Raw genomic sequence first — 22426 nt, 5'->3', positions numbered from 1 at the left:
AAGGCGGGTTTTCATGTAGAAGAAAAATTATCTTGGATGGATAGGATGAACGAAGAGGAAAAAGTGGTGGATATCTGGGTAAGACTAAATGGCTATCAACCCTTTAAAACCACAATAGAAAATATTCTGTGAGGTTTAACATATGTAAGAATTAAAACACACAAAAACAAAGCATAAAACTCTTGGTGAGCATCGTGCAATGTATAGAATTACCAAATCACTATGCTGTACACAAGAAACTAACCCAACATGGTATGTCTACTACACTTTAATAAAAATTACTTAATTGGGGCATCTGGGTGGCTCAGTTGGTTAAGCGCCCAACTCTTGATTTCAGCTCCAGTCACGATTTCATGGTTTGTGAAATCGAATCCCGTGCTTGGAATTCTCTCTCTCTCCCTCTCTCTCTCTCTGCCCCTTCTCTGCTCACACTCTCTGTCTCTCTCAAAATAAATAAACAAACTTAAAACAAAATTAATTGTGGGACATGATACTAGGAAATAAATTGTTTCATATTATTTGCAATATAAGCAGTAAAAAATAAATACTAGACAGATCTTAATACGTTAAAGATAAAGATTGTAATCTTTGGAGTAATAAATATCAGAAAAAAGTTAATAAAATGAGGTGAGCAGAATAACACAATTTTTTTTTATTTATTTTTGAGACAGAGAGAGACAGAGCATGAACAGGGGAGGGGCAGAGAGAGAGGGAGACACAGAATCGGAAACAGGCTCCAGGCTCTGAGCTGTCAGCACAGAGCCCGACGCGAGGCTCGAACTCACGGACTGCGAGATCATGACCTGAGCCGAAGTCGGACGCTTACCCGACTGAGCCACCCAGGCGCCCCCAGAATAACACAATTTACTTGAAAATTCTAAAATCATGCAATGATAGAGAAAAAAGGCCAGAAAACAAATTAGACAAATACAAAACAAATAATGCCACTGTAGGTATAAAACCAAATGTATTAGGAATAATTTAATGTCATGGACTAAATACTATAATATTTTAACATACAAAGATGATCACATTGAGCAACATAACAAAATACAATCTGTTATTTTTACAAATGACACACTTTAAAGATAAAAACACAAAAAGATTGTAGATAAAAGGATGGAAAAAATGTTCTATGCAATCACTAATGAGAACAAAAAAACTCCCAGAAAAACAGAAAACGCAAGTATAACTAATCTAATATCTGAAAATTAGTCTGTAAGGAAAGAAATATTACTAAAGAGAAAGACATTTCATAACCATAAAGGGTTCACTCTACATTAAAATATAACAATTCCAAACTTGTGTGTGTCTAAGAATGCAGCCTGAAAATGTATAAAGCAAGAGAGACTGAACAGAAAGAGAAAATAAACAAATCAAAAATCATAGTTGGAGATTTTTAACTCCTTTCTCTTGCTACCTAGTAAAAAGCAGATATAAAAATCAGCAAGCATGTGGGGCGCCTGAGTGGCTCAGTCAGTTGGGCATCGGACTTTGGCTCAGGTCATGATCTAACAGCTCAAGAGTTCCAGCCCTGCATAGGGCTCTGTGCTGACAGCTCAGAGCCTGGATCCTGCTTCAGATTCTGTGTCTCCCTCTCTCTCTACCCCTCCCCCACTCGTGCTCTGTCTCTCTCTCTCTCTCTCTCTCTCTCAAAAACAAACATTAAAAAAATCAGTAAGCATAAATGAGATTTGCACTCATGATTAACGAAATTACCCTAATTGATATACATAGAACACTGCAACCATCAACTGAAGAATCAATATTTTTCAAATGCATACAGAATGTGTCCCAAAGTAGACCATAGATCGAGCCATAAAGCATGTCTGAAAAAATTTCAAAGGATTGATATCATACAAAGCATCTTGTCACAGTGGAATGAAGCTAGGAATCATTAGCAAAAAGTTCATCAAAAAATCCCCAAATGCTTGAAAATTAAGCAATGCATTTCCATATCATAATAAAAATTAGAATGTAGTTTGAACTGAGTTATAATGAAAATTAAATATAGCATGACTTTCAGAATTCAACTAAAGCTGTACTTAAAGAAAAATTTACAGCCTTAAATATCTGTCATAAAATAGAAAACCTGTAAAAATAAGGTGGGCATCATGTAAAGAAAGTGGAAATAAAAGAACAAAATAGGGGCGCCTGGGTGGCTCAGCCGGTTGAGCGTCCGACTTCGGCTCGGGTCCCGGTCTCGCGGTCCGTGAGTTCGAGCCCCGCATAGTGCTCTGTGCTGACGGCTCGGAGCCTGTGGCCTGCTTCGGATTCTGTGTCTCCCTCTCTCTCTGACCCTCCCCCATTCATGCTCTGTCTCTCTCTGTCTCAAGAATAAACATTAAAAAAATTAAAAAAAAAAAAAGAACAAAATAAAATGGAAGAAAGGAAATAATAAAGAGCAAGAAAATCTATTAAATGAAAAACATCATATAGAATAAAAAACATCAAGGAAGTTGAAAGTTTATTCTTTGAAAAGACTAATAAAAATAATAAAACTGTCAGTGAGATTGCTCAAGGAAAAGAAATAAAACCTATAGCAGGATCACTACTGACCTGCAGACATCACAAAGTAAGAAGATAATATGACATATTTATGTCAATAAATTTGAAAATGTAAAAGAAATGAGTAAATTCCTTATAAAGGACAACTTGCCAAAACTGACATAAGAATTAGAAAACTAGAATATTCCTACATGCATTATTGAAATTGATCCCTAATTAAATACTTTCCTACAAGAACAATTTCAGGCCCAGATGACTTCACTAGTAAACACTTTCATATTTTATTGTAGGAAATAAAACCCACCTTTTATAAAGTCTTCCGGAGAATAGATTGAAAACATTTCCCAACACAATTTTTAAAAGTCACTTTAAAGGATATCAAAACACTTTAAAGGACGCCAAGTGACAGAAATATTTTTAAAAGGAAAAATTGAGAGGCAATTTCTCTTATGAATATAGTTGAAAAATTCTAAACAGAATACTAAATCAAATTCAGACCTAAAACATCATTTCCAAGCATACTTTATTCCAGAGAAGCCAAATCGTTTCAATATTAGAAAATCAGTGTAATTCACCACATTAATAAAATACTGAAGAAAACCACGTGGCCATCTTAATAAATGCTAAGAAAATATTTAATAGAATTCAACATCAAGTAGTGATACCGAAAAAAATACATTCTTTGCATTTTTAAGAAAATAGGGAGAGGTATTTCTTAATATGATAGAACTTTAAAAACCCTACAACAAATACCAAACTTAAAATTTATTAAAAATATACTTTCTTCTGAGACTACAAGAAGGATTCAATCCCCAATTCTATTCTTCATTGTAGCAATGGTTCTAGACAGCATACGTCACAAAAATAAATAAAAAGTGTATTAGAAAAGAGGAATAACTCTCATTATGGGTAGATAACATGATTATGTACTCGACAATCAAAAATAATCTACATATAGCTTTGGAATTAAAATGTGAACTAAACAAGGTAATGAGATACAAGGTCAAAATATAAAGTATCAATTGTATTCTTCATTCTTGTCAGCAAAAATCAATTAGAACATAAAACAGAAGCTATACTACTTATAAAAGCATGAAAGAAACATCAAACACTTAGTAATAAATGTAAGGAAAGTTATTGAACAAATGTATACATAAAACTAAAAACATTACAGAAAGAAATTAAAGATGACCTGAGTGAATGCTGGAATAAAGTGCTTATAGATTGGAAGAAACAATATTGTAAAAGATGTCAATTCTTCCCAAATTGATCTATATATCCAAAGATGTTTCAATTGAAATCCCCAGAAGCCAGTTTGTTCTCTTTTTTTTAAAAGGAAAGCGGTAAATTTTTCCAAAATTTGTATCAACAATATATGGAATTAATATATAAATTCTTAAAGAGAAAGAACTAAGTTGAAATACTTGTATTAACAGATATCGAGATATTATTTCTTAATAAAGCTATAGTATAGGCACAAGTCTAAACAACTAATCCAATGGAAAGGAAGATTGAGAATAGACTCTTACATATGTCAAGCAGATTTATGGCAAAATGCCAAAAAATGTGAGAAAATATAATCTAGTTAATGAAAAATTTTGGATTAATTTTATTTCCATATAAAAAGAAGTACAAACTTGCTCCTCTCTGATATCACACAAAAGTAAATTTCAGATACTATACAGACGTAAATAGGAAAGATAATAATGCAAAGTTTCTAAAAAAAAAATAGCTATTATCTTCATGATTATGAGTAAGCAGATTTCTTAAATAGGACCTCGAAAAGCATTAGCTCTTTAAGAAATAATAGATCTAATAGACTCGATTATGGTTGGGAACTTTTATTCATCAAAAATCACCAGAAAAAGAGCCTGAACATAAGCTATTAATGGAAGGCATTTGGAATTCATGTATCCATCAGGGGATTATATGCAGAATATACAGAAACGGGATGCTTAAGAATCAATAAGAAAACTATAGAATATCCAACCAACTGGGCAAAATCTTGAACATCCGTTCACAAAAGAAACAACCATACCGCCAGTAAACATTGGAAAAGGTGTTTGATTTCATTAGATATTGGCCAAAAGCAAATTAAGGTCACAGTTAAGTAAACACATACAAATTCATGGACCTCAAATGGCTAATACTGAGAACAAACACACATTTTGGCCATACCAATTGATGAGAATGTGCACCGACTGAAATTCTGACAACTAATGAAAAGGTAAACAAGTTCAATGACTTCGGAATTGTTTGATAGTATTTACTGAATCTGAACATAAATGCATCCTATTAACCAGCAATTCAGCTTATAGGTTTATTCCAAGCAGAAATGCATACATATGTTGATTCAATGCCATACGCATATCGTGCATAGTGAAATTACTGATGGCACTGCCGAAGTGGAAACAGCCCAAGTGCCTATAAATAATAGAATAGATATCTGTGAGATAGAATACTATCCCAAGTACAAAAAAAAAAAAAAAAAAAAAAAAAAAAAAAAAACCAAAAAAACCAAAAAACTACTGGAGAGACAATGACTATGTAAGTCTCAGAAACATTAAATACTGAGTGACAGAAGTGAGATATAGCGGTGCCTGGGTGACTCAGTCACTCAAGTGTCTGACTCGGCGCAGGTCATGATTTCACAGTTTGTGGGTTCCAGTTCCATACTGGGCTCTGTGCTGACAGCTCAGAGCCTGGAACCTCCCTCTCTCTCTGCCCCACCCCACTCACACTCTGTCTCTGTCTCTCCAAAATGAGTAAACGTTAAAAAGAAAAAAAGAAAGACGTGAAATATAAAAGACTTCAAACTGCATGATTCTATTTCTGTAGGTCCAGGGCAAGCCAAATAATCCATGGTGATATGGATCAGAATAAGGGTTACCTTCGCAGGTGGCTTAAGATTTGCACACTTAATTTTATGTATATAATCCTCAATTATAGACATTGGCAAAGTTTAAAAAATGTTACACTGTTAAAATTGAAAAATAAGTAAAAATAACGAGATCTACGACACACTCAATACAATAGTTAAAATAAAAAAAAAACTCTATGGTGGGGGAAGAGAAGCAAACCAAGAAAGAGACTTTTTTTTTAATGTTTATTTATTTTTGAGAGAGACAGAGACAGAATGCGAGTGGGTTAGGGGCAGAGACAGAGGGAGACACAGAATCCGAGGCAGGCTCCAGGCTCTGAGCACAGAGTCCGACGCGGGGCTCCAACTCATGAGCTGTGAGATCATGACCTGAGCCGAAGTCGGACGCTCAACAGACTGAGCCACCCAGGCGCCCCGAAAGAGACTCTTTTAAAGAGTTTATTTATTTGTTTTGAGAGAGAGTGTGCACGCACACAAGCAGGTTAGGGACACAGAGAAAAGGAGAGAGAGAGAATCCCAAGCCGGTTCCACACTGTCAGCGCAGAAACTGATTCAGGGCTCCATCCCAGGACCTTGGGATCATGACCTGAGCCTACCTCAAGAGTCGGATGCTTAACCAAATGAGCCACTCAGGTACTCCTACACATGCAAAATTTAAAAAAATCTAAGAGGATGTATGGTTCAGGGTGTGATACACACTGTGACAAAAGTATCTAATTGTATTACAAATGTATGACAGAACCCCACCAAAGGGAGTGGGCAAAAAGAGCTGCTAACCTAAGTAACCAAGGAAATCACTGGAAGCTGTAAGACTGAAGACAAAAAGAACTACACAATTCCAGACGTCAAGTTTTATTACAAAGGTGTTGTAATGAAAACAGTATGGTACTGGCACAAAAACAGACACTGAGATCAATAGAACAGAATAGAAACCCAGAAGTAAACCCACAATTATATGGCCCATTAGTCTTTGACAAATGAGGAAAGAATATACAGTAGGAGTCAGTCCCTGTAACAACTGGTGCTGGGAAAACTGGACAGCAACATGCAAAAGAATGAAACTACACCACTTCCTTACACCAGACACAAACATAAACTCGAAATGGAAAAAAACATAAATGTGAGAGCTAGCACTATAAAAATACCAGAAGAGAACATAGCCAGCAATTTCTCTGACATTGGCCATAACAATATCTTTCTAGATATGCCTCCTGAGGCAAGGGAAACAAAAGCAAAAATAAACTATTGGGACTACATCAGAATAAAAATCTTCTTCACAGTAAAGGAAACAACTAACAAAGCTAAAAGACAGCCTACTGAATAGGAGAAGATATTTGCAAATGACATATCTGAAAAATATATGAACAACTTCTACAACTCAACAGCAAAAACAAAACAAAAACCGGAATCCAATTATAAATGGGCAGAAGACCTGAACAGACATTTCTCCAAAGAAGACAGATGGATAGATGGCTCAGAGACATCACTCATTATCAGGGAAATACAGATCAAAACCACAATGAGATACCACCTCACACCTAGCAGAGCAGCTAAAATCTAAAACACCAGAAACACAAAGTATTGGTGAGAACGTGAAAAAATAGGAACCCTCTTGCACTGTTGCTGGAAACGCAAACTGGCACAGCCACTGTGGGAGACAGCATGGAGTTGCCATGTTCTAAAAATAGAACTGCCCTATGATCCACTAATTGCACTACTGGGTATTTACCCATAAAACACAAAAACAGTAATTCCAAGGGATACATGTACCCCTATGTTTACTGCAGCATTATTTACAATAGACAAATTATGGGCACAACCTGTATCCATCCATAGGTAATGGACAAAGAAGGTGTGGCACACACACACACACACACACACACACACACACGGGAATATTACTCAGCGATAAAAAAGAATGAATGTTGCCATTCGCAACAGCATGGATGGATCTAGAGAGTTTGGTGCTTAGTGAAATAAGTCAGAGTAAGACAAATACCATATGATTTCATTCATATGAGGAATTTAAGAAACAAAGCAAATGAACAAAGAAAAAAAGAGACAAATACAAAAAACCAACTCTGAACTATAGACAACAAACAAATGGCTACCAGAAGGGAGGTGCGTAGGGAGATGAGTTAAAAAAACAAACAAACTACACATTAGCACTTTATTCTAGCTGATACAGTTATTTCTCACAAAGAAACTGTGGATTAACAGTTCTTATACTGCTGTAAATCTATACAGGAATTGAACAATAAATAAATGAATGGCAGATGGTGAAAGCTTGGGTTCTTAATGCTGGAGGAAGAATTTACAGATAGACAAGGAGAGGAGGAGTCTACAATGAACCATGTGGTACTGAATAAGAGAGTTATCAGTATGATTTCATGTTTAGCCTAAAATGGACATGATGTCTAAATGTAGAAATAATTATAAATATGTGTATATAGACAGTCAGTATACAGACATATAGTTCCTAGCTCTGCCCACCAAGACGATCTAGAAGCCATGATCCCCCATAGCAATGGATACACCCAGTGCCTAGGTCCTGTATTCTAATGCTATTCTCCAATAAAAGAATATGGACTTCTTGGAGAAACTGAAGATTCTATGGCAAGGGAAGCAATATCCAAGATGAACCTGAAGTATCCTATAGTGCCAGAAAGTAAAGAAGTGCTAAAATAAACAAACAAGAACCACAAAAACAAAAAGCACAATGATAGGTATCTCAAAGGACACAAAGCCAACTGAGAGATCTCCCCCTTTCCAAAGTTGGAATAATTTGAGTGACACAATAAATAGCATGCTATTAGATCACAACTCAAGTATAAAATAAATGTCCATCTGTCCATACTGATATAAATAAATGAACACTTAACTAAGTGGGGGAGAAGACACAAATCTCTCACGCAGAATTCCAAACTATGTATATAGATACCACTTTCTCAAAGAGGTAAAACGTAATTCCCACCTTTTGAGTGTAGATTTTGCCTAGAGACTTACTTGCTAAGAGCACAATATGGAAAAGGGAAAAAAAGGAAACTTAATAGCAGGAAAATCTGGTAAACTTCCTTGGCCAGGTGATCTGGGTTAAGATCACCAGGAAGCAGTCATAGTAATTACATACAACTAGGAAATAATGTGTACTTCACCTCCATAATCCTCTTCTCAAAAATCTATAGCTTCAGTTTAACTGTGAGATAAAACAATAGACAAAGCCAAATTGAGGGACATTCTACAAAACACCTGATTGGTACTCATCAAGGTCATCACCAGTATTGTCAAGGTCATCTAAAACAAAGAAAATCTGAGAAACTCACAGCCTAGAAAAGCCTAAAAAGTATCTGATCATTAAATATAATATGGTAGCCCGGATGAAATTCTGGAATACAAAAACCACGCTAGGGAAGAAACTAATTATGAATAAGTGCCTGTCTTTTGTTTTTTAAAAATTTTTATTCATTTTATTTTCAGAGAGAGAGAGAGAGTGAGCAAGCCTGGGAGGGGCAGAGAGAGACTCCTAAGCTCTGGGCTGTCATCACAGAGCCTGATGCAGGACTCAAAATCATGAACACTGGGATAATGACCTAAGGTAAAATCAAGAATTGGATGCTTAACTGACTGAGCCACCCAGGCGCCCTTCCTAGCACAGTAAGCAACACATCAGTTCCATAAACATGAACAAAATATGGGGCTTATTTAATAATAATATATCAATATTGGTCATCTGTAATAAATGTACCATATTAATATACTATGTTAACAGTAAAGGAAATTGCATGTGGGCATTTGAGAGTTTTCTATACCATGTTTGCTTTGTTTCTGTAAGTCTAAAAACACTCTAACATAAAAAGTTTATTTAAATAAAAATATCATTAAAAGCATTTGATAAGTACAGAAAATCTCCAAGGAAGTAGAATTGTTTAAATGTAAAATGAAAGATAAAAATAAGAAAACTACTGGACTAGTTCAGAAGTTGTTACATACAACTTAAAAGGAGTTTCCACTTACTCTCCATCTCATAAACAACAACAACAATAACAAAGAGAGAAAGAAAATCATGGGAGGAAATTATCAAACAAGGCAATATAAAAATTCCTTGAACTGAAGAATATTATTTCAAATCAAAAGAGAACAAGTGAAAAGAAAAATGAAAGGGGAGAAAAGAAAGCCCCTTTGGGGAAAATTCAAAATACACAATGAGAGAGGAGCAAGAAGACTATTACGCTTGCCCACTGGAGGATAGATGGTGATGGAAGAGTATCGGCAAAATGTTGAGGAAAAGTGTGCTCAGCCTTGAGTTCTATACCCAGCCAAACTAAGTCTAATTGAAAGACAGAATAAAACCATTTTCTGTTACACCAGCCTCAACATGTTTTCTTCTTTGAACTCTGTCTCTGGGCTCCACCGAACCTGGGGGAAAGAAGGGTGAAACAGGGGATCTAACATAGAAAGATATTGAAAGAAATTCTCAAGGTTGATCATAGAGACAAGCCCTGGAAATAAAAACCTCTACTGCAGATCTTCAGAGAAACCAAGATGGAAACAGCAGATGGCAGGATTCCAGGGGAGTATTTCCAGAGAAATAAAGAATAGTAAATGAACTAACGGATTTCGCTAAATGGAAAATTGTATCAATTGATATTTTACAAAGATTTTAGTGGGGAAGAAAAAGTTTGACAAGAGAGTCACAGAGAAATGAAGGTAAAAAACCAAATGTTAACTTTTTGGGGAATGGGGGAGAGGAAATTGTTGTATGAGAAAGGGATTTATGTTAACAGTGATGTTCAACACCACTCCATTGTAAATAACATTTCCATGGTCATGAAAACTAATATAATCAATATGTAATTAACCAAAAGTTGAAACAGTATTATGTTTTCATGATTGGGGAAATGGAAGGAAGATTTAATTGAACCAGCACAATAGACAGTTTATTGATAATGTCAAAATTTGATGAATAAAATGATTGCAGTATAAACATAGTAAGTACAAATATTAAGTTGAAATTAGTTTTCTGTAGGACACAAGAAATTGGTGAGGAGTGATAAGGACAGAGGATTGTTGGTACTGTTGTTGCTATTATTGCGATAAACTTTTAGCATCTTTTGGGTTTTTTTTTCTTTTAATTCACACTGGGCATGGAGCCCAACTTGGGCTTGAACTCATGACACTAAGATCAAGACCTGACCTGAGATCAAGAGTCCAATGCTTAGCTGACTCAGCCACCCAGACAACCCTGATTTAAAAACAAACAAACAAACAAACAAACAAACAAACAAACAAAACAACTATGCCCATGTGTTTACTTAGGTACAAAATAAACAGTGAAGACAATAAAAACAATAATAAGAATTCATTTAGTAATTAACCTATGAAAAGCTCACGTATCACGAACATGCCATGACACATCAATTGAAAAACAAGTGGAACTGTTTTACATTTATTCACAGTAATCCAGAATGTTTCTTCAGGGATCAGATGAACATAGTTTCATATGATCACTCCGGTTTATAAACTAGTATATATTCAACGGTCATATTGGAAACCATCATATTTGTTACTTAAAACATTTTTTTTTAATTTTTTTTTTCAACGTTTATTTATTTTTGGGACAGAGAGAGACAGAGCATGAACGGGGGAGGGGCAGAGAGAGAGGGAGACACAGAATCGGAAACAGGCTCCAGGCTCTGAGCCATCAGCCCAGAGCCCGATGCGGGGCTCGAACTCACGGACCACGAGATCGTGACCTGGCCGAAGTCGGACGCTTAACCGACCGCGCCACCCAGGCGCCCCACTTAAAACATTTTTTTAATTTTTATTTTTGAGGGAGACAGAGAGACAGAGTGTGAGTGGGAGAGGGGCAGAAAGAGAGGGAGACACAGGATCTGAAGCAGGTTCCAGGCTCCAAGCTGTCAGGACAGAGCCCGAGGTGGGGCTCGAACTCACGAACTGAGACGTCGTGACCTGAGCCGAAGTTGGAAACTTAACAGACTGAGCCACCTAGGTGCCTCCATCTTATTAATTACTTTTTAATTGATGAGACTGTCAGGTGATATGTGAGTATTAATAATTCTTTGTACTTTCGGTCAGTTATTTACCTCATCTTTTAAAAATTAGCCTCAGCATTGCTACAGAATAATGGTAAGCCCTCTTATTGAACATAATGTTGTGTATGAAATTTGTTATTATTATAGCACTTCTATGTCTGATCGAGACAAACGTTTGATAGAATCTACTTATTTCTCTGAAATCTGCATTGAATCATGGAAACTCTATTTTTTTTTCCCTCAGGAATTAGATACTTGGACTCATTAAATGGTGTATCAGAGAAGAACAAGATTTTTAATTGTGTTTATAATGAAACAGATGAGTTAATAAATAAAGGGTGGTAATAGTCTATTAAAATGATTAAGAACTTCTAGAATAGAGTATGGTATATGTGGTATATTAGAATATATTTATACACATAAATATTTCTATATGTACTGTGTTAAAACCCGTCTTTGGGATTAAAACTGATAGCCAATGGGCCCAGTAAAATATAAATGTTACAATATATTAAAGACAGGAAAGCCCAAAGATTGATTGATCCAAACTTTAAGATGTAACATTTTCTCAGGCCACCTGGGTGGCTGAGTTGGTTGAGCGTCCGACTTTGGCTCAGATCATGATCTCGTGGTTCATGTGTTTGAGCCCCACATCTAGCCCCACATTGGGCTCACTGCTGTCAGCCTGTCAACCCAGAGCCGACATCAGATCCTCTGTCACCCTCTCTCTGCCCCTCCCCTCCTTGTACTCTCCCCAAAATAAATACATTTTTTTAAAAAAGATGTAACATTTTCTCAACTCTGAGTTTAACATTCATACAGAGCAGACTTCCATGCATTGTTTTTTAACACCACATAAGACACCCTACATATGTAGAGTCTACTTGAGGGATGGTCTCTTACGCTCTCCTGGTTGGACCTGCCTGCCAGAAGGGGTCAGGCTATGGCCGAGGTAGAGAGTTTCTGTTTCCATGTGTGGTCATTTAGGAAAAAGCATTGCCCTTTCCCTTCTAACTTGTCAAATCTTACTTCAAGGTCATGCTTTCTCCAGAGATATGATGTCCCAGATTTGGAGGCCTGGGGTTCAATGTGTTTGTTTATAGGCTAAATAAATCAGCTAAAGTGGTTATCATCTGGGCATGGGGTTTCTTTCTTTCTTTACTTTATATAACTTACCTGGACAACTTAAAAAAAAATCTTAATGATATTGACCTTTCTTTGTATTTAGCAGCATCTGTTGGCATGGTTGCAGATAATATTCCAGTTGAAATACTCTGAATTTCAACTTTAAATGTATTCATCATATGTACATTTACACACATATGTTAGAAAAGAATATGAGAATTATTACCTGAGGACTTGAGCTTGAATCTCAACCTGCCATCTTTGACTATATGACCTTGGGAAAATCACTTAAACCTTTAAGTAGGTATAAAGATATTGGTTTACCAACATGGCACAAGAATTGAACGTCTCCAAAGAGAGAACATATTTTAGAGCATTTATAAACTCTAAAGCATGTTAAATATTAGTTATTTTTAATCTTTCACTGGTTAGCTCATTTTCAGCTTTGGTTTACCTTCCCTCCTTCTCTGGAGCAATTCATATTCTTTAGAGCTGTCCCCCAAGGCTCATTACTGATGGAGGCCATGTCAATGTAGTTTCAGCTATGGGACTCCCAACAATGCTTTTTACTTCCCATTTGTCCTTTCTCCTATTTTCTTGACTCATATGCGTTCCCTTCACTCTGATGGACTTATTTTCACCTATTTCTTGTCTCCCATCCACTGCTAAAAATACTCACCATTCCACCTAGATCTTTGACACATGTGTTTTATTTCCCCCTACATTTCCCCAGCAGGGCAATGAATAGAAACTTTGAAAGCCTAACTTGTAAAAGAATGGCTTGTGTTCAGTTAAAGTTTTGCAGTGTGATACTTAAAAAGAATTCTACATTTTTCCCGGGGACTCTAAAATGTCTAACCTGCTCTGCTCATGTATCATTGGCCCAGTGCTCACTCACAGATGTCACCCAAGCTCCTTTTCTGGCTCTTTCTGCTCTTGGTCACCTTGCACAAACTATCCCACTGTCTCTAACTCCAGCTTATTGGATTTAAGCCCAGACTTTGGGCCTCTATAGTAGCACCCTGTTTACATACACGCGCATGGGCACACGCACGCACACACACACACACACACATGCACACACACACACACACGTTTATATAAATATATGTATACAAAGTGAATAAAATTTATGTCAAGTGGCCAATACCTTATCAAATTTAACAAGTAAATAGCCTCAGAGACTTGAAAATCTTTCTATTCTAGACACCCACCTGAATCACATTGCAAATTTGTGAGGTCAGTGAGAATTCATCAATGCCTACTGGCCTCCTGAAGAGATTCCACAGCCACCTCTATAATCTGTTCCAATGTTTAACAACTTTCATTCCTTAGAATTTTTTTTTAAGAAAAAAGGAAACCTGCAGAGTGTGTGAATAATTCATTTGCTTTTGCATTTGCATACTTTCCCATTTGGTTACATTTTCCTGGTTTTGACTTTTTAGCATTTTCAGCGTTAGTTGTTCTTGAATTAATGCTGAAAATAAATATGGGTGGTGATATGCTAAGAAAAAAAGGCAGGTAATCCATGCTTCTGAATGAGGTTTCCAATACTAGAAACTCAGCCAGAGATATTTCTCCCACTATGAAGATAAAATACACACTGGCAAGACTTATTAACTTAGTATTAAGTTGACCAATAGCCACACATGACTACTCACATTTTACTTCTTTTTTTCACAATTTTTTTTTACTTTTTTTTTAACCTATATAGAGTATGCAATGTTATGTGCAGTTCTCTATGTGGCAGGAAACACTTCAAGAATGGAAATGTAAATACAAACGGGAAACAGGAGAAACTGGTCTCCGAGGCCAACTTCAACTTTGCCTTCTAATTTGGATTCGTCACTAGGAACTAATATTGGTTGGCACGGGGGGGAGGGACTCAGTATGATTTGCCTAGACAAGAATAAAAAGTCATATTATAGGGCACCCATCTTAGGGAAAGAAACAGACATTCCTAATTGTAGATAGTCAAGACATTCAAATATATCTTAGGTAAATGTCTTCAGCCATCCCATTTTCCTTGCATTGATGGAGAACTCTCAGTAGAAAGGGACATAACTTCTATCCCAAAACATCAGACACCTTGGAAAAACCCAATGCAGGCTCTCCCCTTCAAGGGAAATGGTGGTGTGGAACTTGCAAGTAGGCTTGCATAGGTACAATTCACGCTTCGGTGAGCCAGTGCCCCAAGTATTTCGATTTTACCTCTTTGTCTCTACTTTCTGACATGATTCAAGCAGAGCCCATCAAAACCAGGAAGATCAGAGCCCTGACCTACAAGTACTTTGGTAGGACGGCTGCCGTTTTGCTTTCTCCTTTAAGAAGCAAACTCAAAATTCTCAACTTGCCTGAGCAAACGAACAAGAAATGGGAAGATTTAGGGCACGCTGTGTGACACGTATATGCTGAGATGGCCCTGAATTTCCTTGTGCGAATGAATCTACTGAGTCAAATCATGAACCCAGCTTCCGAAGAAGGAGCACAAGCATTTTTCCTCCAAATAAAAATCCGTTTTGCTTTAATCAATTCTTGATTATCATGTGATACCTTTTCTGCATTGTACGTTATCTATCACAAAATTTTAATACTGAACTACTTTTTTTTTTCTTGACACCCAATCAGTATGTGTTCCTGGGAACACAAACTCATTTTAATATTATGTTAAATACAACCACATAAAAAAGGGGGGGTGAGGATTGAGAAGTTATCATTATACTCAAAAGCCAAACATAAATGACTTTGGGATCTCTCTGCATCCCTATTCCCTTCTGTTAGGGCAGATAATCAAATATGTGCACCAATTTCAGGGAAAGCTTGGAAATGATATAAAAATATATTTGCATTTCTAGAGTTTCTTATCCAATTCAGTGTCACAGAACTAGAAATACCTATGGTACAAATCCTTCTGAATGAAACGTCTGTTACAAAACTAACAAGAGGCTTTCCAGTCACCCCTGTGAAAGAACCTAGCAGGGCAAAGGGCAAAGATTAGCATGTAAAACCATATTTAGAATCCTGGTGTCATTATAAATTGCCCATTCCTTTCCATCATACTTTTTATTATTATCATTTTAGTGACTGATTAGAATTTGTACCAATAACCATTGACGTGGTTAGGTGCACTACATCGTGATTTTTCAATGTTGTCAAGGTGTTTCTGTGTATGTCTGCATATGTGTGGGTGCGGTGTTTTTTTTTTTTTAACGTTTGTTTAATTTTGAGACAGAGAGAGACAGAGCATGAACGGGGGAGGGTGGAGAGAGAGGGAGACACAGAATCAGAAGCAGGCTCCAGGCACCGAGCTGTCAGCACAGAGCCCAACGCGGGGCTCGAACTCACGGACCACGAGATCATAACCTGAGCCTAAGTCGGACGCCTAACCGACTGAGCCACCCAGGCGCCCCTGGGGTGTGGTGTTTAATATAAATTTAAAAAGTGACTTGTCCTAATGGAGTATTCCTCATTGTGGTCTGGGAATCTATTGGTTTCCTGGTTATAGTCACATTTCAAATGTCAAAATATCCAGATTTTTTACTCTGGCATCAAATTATAAGTAGTATGATATTAAATTTTTAAAAAAGTCCTCTACTTCTAAAATGTCTGCCCTGAAGGAATTCATCACTGCTATGGTTCGGTGACTGCTCCGTGTCTCCTATTCCTTCCTCTAAAAACGGAAAATTTTATTTCATTTTATTAGTCCTAGTCCGTGTTTTTATATTAGGAGCTATTTAGGGGGCAGATAATGTACTTTGGTTGATAAGATAAATCATATATGTACCTGATTGAGCGGTGCTGGACTTTGAACAGGATGAAGAAATTTGGGTTTGATTTTGGGTTGGTCCCCTCTGTGAATTATATATCCTATGTGTGGGGGGAGAAGGTATACGTGTATACTTGGTGGCCAAAGAAATGAACTGTGGTAGAGACAAAGAGCGGTCAACCAAAGAGTCATGCTTTTAAAAAGTATATATATATATTTTTATTGCTGGGACGTGTCTGCCCACCCAGGGAATATATCTCCCAGCCTTCTTTGCATAAATTGGGCCGTGAAACTAGTTCTTTATGACAAAACATGAGCAAAAGTGAAAGATGCCAATGACAGGTTGAGGTGACCAAGCAGGTGTGACTTCTCCACTCTCTCTTCTCCCATTTGTCACCTGGAGAGAAAGACTGAGCAGAGAACCCAAGGTATAAAAGACGTCAAAACTAAATAGTCAAAGAAGACTGGGTCCGTGAGTAACAACCATGAAGAAAGCTGCTCACCAATAAGAAACACCTGTTTTAGACCCAACTAAAGTTTTATGTAAGTGATGAAGCACTGAATATACTCCTAAAACCAATATTGCCGATCTATTAACTAAAATATTTTTTTTAAAGTTTTATGAGTTTAACCACCTCAAATTTGGAGGTTTGCTGTCTATAGCAGCAAATATTACCTTAACTAATACATCACACCATTTACCTTAGAAAATTCATTCTGAATATCTTCTGTAGTGTCTTCTAACACTAAGTAAGATAAAAAATATTCTATAAATTTCATTCAAGCAGCAAGGATTTATTGAGTGCTAATTACGTGGCAGATTATTAAAATATCAATTTTCCATAGGAAAATAAGATTTAATATGCCAGATCAGGGGCGCCTGAGTGACTCAGTCGGTTAAACATCTGACTTCGGCTCAGGTCATGATCTGGTGGTTTGTGAGTTTGAGCCCCTTGATGGGCTCTGTGCTGACGGCTCAGAAGCCTGGAGCCTGCTTTGGATTCTGTGTCTTCTTCTCTCTGCCCCTCCCCCACTCATGCTCTGTCTCTCTCTTTCTCTCTCAAAAATAAATAAACATTTAAAAAATACTTTTTAAACGCCAGATCAGATTATGGTCCTAATAACACATATATATTTTGAGGAATCAAGAGAAAGTAAAGCTCATACTACAATATTTATTTTTTCTATTTCTCAAATTCTACCCTTACCTCTACTTCCCTCTTGCCACCCTTCTACCGCTGAAATGACATTTCCCACACCTTCTTATATCAGAAACTAATTTTGCCATTTTATAAGACTTGAAGGTAATGACATCTGTTCCTTGATACTTACCATTTCTAATCTGCACAAATCCTGCTAAATCCTTTCAATGTCAATGGGATGGGGTTTATCCTCCATGTGGTTTTCCATTATTAGCAAATTAAGATGCCCTTTGGGATCTGATTTCATCACATAAGTCATTTAAATACTGTATAGAGAATAGGTTTAACCTCAATACTAATCTCTGTGTCTGTGTTGAAAATCACCAATGTGTACTCTCAATCTCCTCAAATTCTCTGCAGTCCTGCCTTTGAAATGGGAAAATATATGTTTCTTGATCAGAGTCATATTCAAATCCAATTAGATAAAGCCTCACAACCTCATGAGGGTAATATCTTTCACTCGCAAGCAAAAACTCAAATCAACTTAGGAAACAAAATAAAAACATTGATTTCAAACTCCATTCCCGTCTGGAAAACGAGTGACAAAATTGCAGTGTCTCAAAGTAAGTCTCCTATGCTGGCTGTAGAAATAATTTCGAAAGTGTCTAAGACACCAATTTGAAATTAACTGAACTGTTACTAATTCTCTGGATCTTCAGGAGGCTGAAATGAAGACCGGGCCCCCCTCATATTTTATTACAATAATGCCATTACTAAAAGCTTGTAATTTCCATAGCTCTGTTCAAAACATGTTTCCCACAAGATTGCAATATAACTAACAATTCTATTTTGTCACATTCCTGCCAGCCAAAAAAGAATAGCTATCTCCCGAATAAGCCTCCCGGTCAGAGAATTGAATAAAAGACACATAGCCAAGTAAATCTCTTCCACCTCCCTCTCTCCTCTGCCAGCACCTTGCCTTCTCCTTCAACATCGCTCCAGGTGATTTGTGCCTCAGAGTGTATTCCAAGGGTTCTGGTCCAGTAGAATTGCAAAATGGGTTTTGCCAGGAGCACTTTTTCTTATGCATTTGAAAGAAAATTGCAACCACACATTTCTGACTCATTTATGCTTAAATCATCAACATTTTGGTTTCTGGGAGTGTTCCAATGTCCAGCTAGACTGGGTTACCTTTTAATGAGCTTTTAAAATATGTTTTCCTTAAAAAAAGAAACTCGCAGAGTGCTTACCGTCTCATTTATTATGCAAAGTAAGCATGGTTCAAGCCTAGAGTAACGGTTTTAAATCATATTCAATGCCTTTTTTTTTTTTCCCTATGAAATCTATCCCTTCAACTTTTTAAAGCATTTGCTGTTATGTTTCCCCTCATGATTTTCATCTAGCCTCCTTCTGGCATCCTGACAAATATGGAACTCACCCTTATGGGTCATGTCAGATATCTCCATAGTTTCCACATCAAATACAAAATGTCACGGTTCCTTCAAACATGGAGTTGACATTTGAGTAAGGTTGCCTATGACCTTCACGTTTTCTAGATCACATCACTTAGCCTCATTCAGCCTGCCTTCTTTTCATTCTTTACCCCAGCCAGGGTTCCTCTCCTGGCCCCTGGCAAGATGACTGCTCTCTCGGCATCACCAGGTCTGAAACACTGTGTCATTGATGAGGCAAGTAAGAAAGGACAGAAATGAGATGAGGTGAATTGAAATTAAAATGATCCAGGGTCACCACAGGCATCTATAGACGGTAGAATCTCTGTTCAATCAATGATCCCATTCCCTGGTTATCAAAGAGGACTTGTTTCAATCCATCTCAGTAAATACCCACTCAACTCAACTGAAACACTTTTTTTTTCTCATAAAGAAATACTGTTTTAAAAAGCTATTTGAAATGTGTATGGAATGAGAAAGAGAAGACCTGAAATCTAGTTCAATTCCTGACACTGATTATCATTGTGATGTAAGAGCAACAGATAACATTTAATGAGTGTTTATTATATTCTAGGCATTGACCAAGTGCTCGTACTATTTTGCAAAATAGATACTATTACTATGTTCATTTTGCAGACTGAAAAGCTGAATCTTCAAGAGGTTAAATAGGTGGTAACTTCACAATTTGAACTTGGGCATTCGAAGTCAAGAGTGCATGAATTAACCATTATGCTCTCATCTCCCATAATCTCCCTTATGTTAGAACATTAGCATACACACAAAGAAATGGGGGCATTAGGTCAGTTGCATTAATTCTTTCCCTCAGCAAGTATTTATTAGGCACCTCACACATCCAGGTATAGTTCTTAAAAATGGGAATAAAATAGCAAACAATACAGAGTTTCTGGGGCTCGCATTTCAGAGAATCACTGAAGATCTTTGTCACTTTAATATTATCTGCTTAATGATTTTATGTAAATCCCACTTGCCCCACCATGCAGAACTCAAGTTCTATCTCCTATATGAAAACTTATTCTGACTATGCTCAGTCTCGCTGATCTATTTTGAACAATTACCGTCTGTTTTCCATTATACTGCCATTTAATAGTTATATTTAAATCACGTCACCATGATGAAATTTAAAAGTGATCAAAGAATGAATACTTCAGGAAAAATAAAAATGCCTTGCACACAGCAGGTTCTCAATAACTACTGTTTTGGATTCGTTTGATGACAGGAGTTTCTGGAATATTTACGCTTGTTCTTTGTTCTCTTTGTCCTCCATTGTCTCCCTCTATTTTAGTTTCATTTCAGCTTCTGTGTGGCTCACCATACCCCTTGACTCCTTTCCAAAATGCTATATTCTCTACAAATTCTTAAATTCATTCATTCAGCAAATCCTTATCAAGCGTCTCTTAAGGGTCAGATATCACAGTAGGATGCAAAGACCAAAAATCCTGCAGACATTGAGGAAATCACAGCTTAGGGGTAGACAGATATGTAAATAAATAAACTAAGTAAATAGGTAAATAAATAATTTGCAATGTAATGTGGACTGGGTCACAGAAGATACAAGTAGTGTTCTAAATCAGGACCTAATACTAACTGGAAAGGGAAGGATGACTTCACTCGAGAGGTGCCATTTAAGTTGTCTTCTGAACGATAACTAGAAATTTTCTTGGTAGAGAAACGAGGCCAAGAGAATTTTAGGTAGTGAGAATAGAATGTGAGAGAGACTGATGTGGCAAAAAAACAAAAAGTGTTTGGCAGGGATATAACGTTTGTGGGTGGCTGGAAATGAGACTGCAATTATATGTTGGGGCATAGTTAACAGACTTTGTACGACAAATTGAATGCAGTAAGCAGTGGGAAGCTAACAGAGGTTATTAAACAGAAAAGTGCCATTGAAAAGGGCACTGGAATTTTCTAGTTTGGAGCATTATGTAAATGGTAATGCTGCTAATCATCTGAAGGAGTCACTGCCATCAATCCCAGCACAGCATCCTGCTTTTGTACCTCAACACCAAGCGCCCTGGCAACAAGGTCTGCAGAGAGTTCTCGAGTGTCAGGGATCAGCAGCTGGGAACATAGAGACCCGTTCTGGACTAGAGGTAAGGGGGAAACACTTGAGAAAATTCCCATGCCTTCCAACCAAATCATGTACCCGTATATCATAGAGGATTTTAAAGGCTTAACATCAAAGTTTTAAAGACAAGATTTTAGAGATTCTCTTCCTTAACTCAGATAATGCATCAAGGATTTTGAAAGATTCCTCTTTGATGAATCCAGATTCCAGTTCATAGACATACATAACAAAGACAGGAAAATACTTGGCGTAACAAATGCATTGTCTTTATAAGCATTTTCTGTGATTTCTGAGAAGATATTTGATCCAGTCTTTGATCTATAAAGTTTTTTTTTTTTTTTTTTTGAGAGATCAGATTGCTCATCTGCTTTCCATATCTATAGTAGATTCTGGAGAAAGTAGCTTTCTCTGGCCCACCTCTTTTACATATCCATCAAAGAGCCATATTTAAAGATATTAATTGTTCGCGTTTACTAATGGATGAATTTGGGGTTATAAATATCTTACAGAGAGGAAAATCCTTCTCTTCACGTTTATTTAACTTTGTTTGATGGATATTGAATTTGGTCTTTCTGGAAATCAGAGGGCCAAGATCAGGTGCCTATATTTGACAGCGGAAGGTAAGAGACATAAACTCCCTTTCCTAAAAAGTATTTATTTATTTATTTATTTATTTATTTATTTATTTATTTGGGGGTGGGGTAGAGACAGAGAGATGACTAGAGAGAGAATCCTAAGAAGGCTCTGCACTATCAGTGCGGAGCCCGATACGGGGCTCAAACTCATGAACTGTGAGATCTTGACCTGAGACAAAATCGAGAGTCAGACACCTAACCAACTAAGCCACCCAGGTGCCCCAGAAATTCCCTTTTTACCTAATTATCATAGGAAACATGATCCTCCATTTAATATACTCCAGTTCACTAAAGTTGTTGTCTTGAGTTTGAAAGATAAAATTTCAGCCAACAAAATATTATTTGGTCTTCCATTTATCATTCTACCATTATTTTGACATTTCCCACCATATTTTATTCATATGTTGTATTAGTCAAGCCTGTTTTTGTTTTTTAAGTTAGAAAAACCCACCAAGAATAGTTTAGACCAACAATGGACTTGTTGTCTCATACAGTTAGAGACCATTAGGCATGGATGGATACAGAAGCTCAAACAATGTCATGATGTTTCTTTCTCTTTCTCTCTCTTGGCTGTGCTTCTTTCTATAATGTTGGATTTATTCTCAGGCTGGTTCTCTCCATATGGTAGAAAACATGGCCGTTAAAAACTACAAGCCTATATCCATATTGTCTGCCAGTTGAAACAAATAGACCCTCTGTCTTCAAATGCCTGTATCTTCTCAAATAAGGACTATGACTGGACCTCCTTTGGATATTTCCTCACCTCTATTCACGGAACA

The sequence above is a fragment of the Leopardus geoffroyi genome, chromosome D1 (assembly GCF_018350155.1).
Source record: "Leopardus geoffroyi isolate Oge1 chromosome D1, O.geoffroyi_Oge1_pat1.0, whole genome shotgun sequence".
Lineage (NCBI taxonomy): Eukaryota > Metazoa > Chordata > Mammalia > Carnivora > Felidae > Leopardus > Leopardus geoffroyi.
This window is presented reverse-complemented; position numbering follows the sequence as displayed.